Source organism: Crocodylus porosus, unplaced genomic scaffold (assembly GCF_001723895.1).
Source record: "Crocodylus porosus isolate Cpor-Errol unplaced genomic scaffold, CroPor_comp1, whole genome shotgun sequence".
Classification (NCBI taxonomy): domain Eukaryota; kingdom Metazoa; phylum Chordata; order Crocodylia; family Crocodylidae; genus Crocodylus; species Crocodylus porosus.
In genome coordinates, this window is record NW_017728931.1 from 111,044,117 (window position 1) to 111,047,657 (window position 3,541).

Genomic DNA, 3,541 nt, shown 5'->3' on the forward strand with positions numbered 1-3,541 from the left:
AATAATTTGTGTCCATTGTTCCTTGTCATGCCAGGGGGTGCTAGGGGAAACAGTGTCTCCCCTAAACCCTTCTGGTCCCCCCCAGTAAGTTTATAGACAGTCACCAGGTCCCCCTCTCAGCCTTATCTTGTGAAGGCTGAACAGGTTTAGGTCCCCCAGTCTTTCAATGTAGGGTCTGCCCTGTAGTCCCCGGATCATGCGGGTGACCCTCCTCTGGACCCTTTCAATGTTGTCCACATCTCTCCTGAAATGGGGCGCACAGAACAGTACTCCAGTAATCCAGCTGTGGCCTGTGCATAGAGGGGGAGGATCTTCCCTGGCTCTACTTGAGATGCACCTGTGGATGCATGACACGGTGCGGTTAGCCCTGCCAGCCGTGACCTCGCATTGTCAGCCCATGTTCTTCTTGGAGTCAATAATGACTCCAAGATCCCTTTCTGCCTCTGTGCTCTCAAGAAGGGAGTTTCCCATTCTATAAGTGTGCTGCTGGTTTCTATTGCCTAAGTGCACCCTGCACCCTGCACTTGTCAGTATTGAAACGCATCCTGTTTATGTCAGCCCGCTCCTGTAACCTATCCAGATCTTGCTGAACTCTTTCCCTCCCTACTAGTGTGCTCTCCTCACCCCAAATTTTGGTATCATCAGCAAATTTAAACAGGCTGCATTTCACCCCGTCATCCAAATCGCTGATGAAGAAATTGAACAGTGCAGGCCCCAGGACCGAGCCCTGGGGGACTCCACTGCCCACTTCCCACCAGGTCGAATATGACCCATCCACCGCCACCCTCTGAGTATGACCCTTGAGCCAATCTGCAATCTGTCTGACTGTGTAGGCATCAATGCCACAGTCACCTAGTTTTTTAATGAGGATGGGGTTGGAGACGGTGTCAAAGGCCTTGCTGAAATCCAGAAAGACTACGTCCATGGCAACACCTCCATCCATTGCCTTTGTGACCTGATCATAAAAGGCAATCAGGTTGGTCTGACATGACCTGCCCCTAATGAAACTATGCTAGTTGCCCTTGAGCATCATCCCTGAGGCTGGCCCATTGCAGATGTGCTCCTTGAGGATCTTCTCAAAGAGTTTCCCAAGGATAGAGGTAAGACTGATGGGCCTATAGTTGCCCGGGTCCTCTCTCTTCCCTTTTTTGAAGATGGGGACCACGTTAGCTATCTTCCAGTCATCCGGCACCTGGCCTGAGCACCACGAGCACTCGTAAAGCCGTGCCAAGGGCCCTGCAATAACCCCAGCTAGCTCCCTCAACACCCTGGGGTGGAGAGCATCTGGACCCCCTGACTTGAACACATCCAGCCCCTCCAGAAGCTCTCTAACCCGGTCCTCCTCAGCCTGAGGTCTGGAGGCGTTCCCCTCGAAGCCGTCTTACATCGTGGTGGGGAAGTTCCGGTCCCAGCACAAGAAAACAGACATGAAGAATTGGTTAAAGAGTTCCACTTTCTCCTCCGGCACAACCACCAGATTGCTCAGCGTACTTTGCAGGGGCCCCACATTACCCAGTGCCTTCTTCATCCTCCCTATGTATTTGAAAAAGAACTTTTTATTATCTTTGATCTTGGACGCTAGTCCTAGCTCTATGTCCGCCTTAGCTTTCCTGACAGCCCCCCTACAGGCCCGAGCAGAGGAGGTAGACTCCTCTTTGGAGATAGCACCCCCTTCCACTGGATGTATGCCGCCTTTTTGGCAAGCAGGCATTCCTAGACGCCCTTGGTGAGCCAGGGGGGCTTTCGGGCACTCTTGCCCCCCTTGCATCTTGTTGGGATGGACTCCCCTTGGGCTCTGAGTATCGTTTCCTTAAGGAACGACCACTCGTCCTGGACACTGAGTTCCCCTGCCCTCAAGGACCCCAGCGCCTCACCCACTAGTCTCCTCAACTTGTTGAAGTTGGCCCTCCTAAAGCTAGCCCTATGACATCTGGGTTTGAACGAGCTATAATGAGGGCGAGTTCCTCTTGTTTATTCCCCATACTGCGAGCATTGGTATATAGGCATTTAAGGCCTTGCAAGACTGCGTGTGCCACCGCCCGTTTAGGGAGACTGTCTGGACCCCTGTTTCTTACCTTAGCACTCCTGGACTTTGTCACCTGTCCTGCTTGGATGGCATCTCTTCGTCTTCCTGCGGCCTACTCCCCAAATTAAGGAGTGGCAAGGTGAGAATGGATAAATATGATGTTTTGAAGAGTTTCTTTAATGCAATTTAAGTTTAGACCAGGGAAAGAGTTTAGTTTTTAAGCATATGAGTAATGTCATTATCAGTGAATTGTCTAAGGCTCTGTCCTGATGCTGATTTCTTAATCTACACAAGTGCAAACAAGCCTTTGAAAGCCTTTCTTCTTGCCATACCTGAATGAAGTGGGAGTTGTAAGCACTTAACTATGCAGCTACCTGGAGACTCCTGCCTAAATGCAGGGATTCTGAGCACTTTTACCTGCAAGAGGAGCAAGTAATAGAAGTGACTGCAATGGTTTTTTAACCAAAAAAACCAGTATGGTTCATTAAGCTTTCAATGCCCCAACAGCCTATTAAACTGCTAGGTTTACAAACTGGTAAGGGTTGCATTCTGTATTGTAGTAAAAGGGAAAAAATAAAGCTTCATTAGCAGAGAATAAAGGTAGCTTGATTGCACCTTGGGCCCTCCCAGATTATTTCTTCAGCAAAATTTATGAAAACAAGACAGTTAAAGAAATACATTCTCTCTCACTCAATTAACCTATCCTGCACCCTCAGGAAGCATATCCAGTGTTAAAGAAATCTCAGAGTAGACTTTTTAAGAGTCAATCTTTAAAAAAGAAAGGATTGTCAAGGAGGTGTAATGTGGCCCATTCATCTCAATAAAACATTCTGAGCTGAATAGGGTCACTCCCTGGAGATGAAGACAGCCTGAAGCAAAAATCCTGAGACGTGTAAACTACTCTGTTCATGTCATTGGGTGTTTTCATCCACTCTGCCTAGGGGCAGTACCTGAGAACAGGCCCATTCTCAGCCCCTCACCCTAGGCCTAGCACTATGCCACATTTAAGTCTGCCCTTACAAAGGTATAGGGCAGGGGTAGGCAACGATTTTTGGTTGGAGTGCCAAAAACCCCCACAATGCCTATCATGGAAGGTGCCAGAGTGCCAGCATGCCAGAAAAACAAAATGAGGGCAGGGGATACATGGCAGGATGCCCTGCGTGTGCCCCTTGCTCCCCACCCAAAGCCCCTGCCCCCCCAGCCCTGCTGCCCTGTGATCCCCTGTCGGGTAGCTGCTGCCAGCCACAGAGCCCGGGCTGCTCCCAGCAGGCAGCTGGGATGCTGGAAGCCCTGCTGGGACAAGCTAGGGCTTCAACAGCTACCCAGAGCAGGGGCTGGCTGTGGTGTACCAAGAAAAATGGCCTCACATGCCATGCTTGGCACACATGCCAGGGGGTGCTGACCCCTGGTATAGGGCTTCCCCAGATCTCCCTAGGATAGTGGGACAGGAATTCAGATAGACCTTCCCCACCCCCAACAAACCACATGCTCAGGTTGACAGGAAAGGAAACAGCC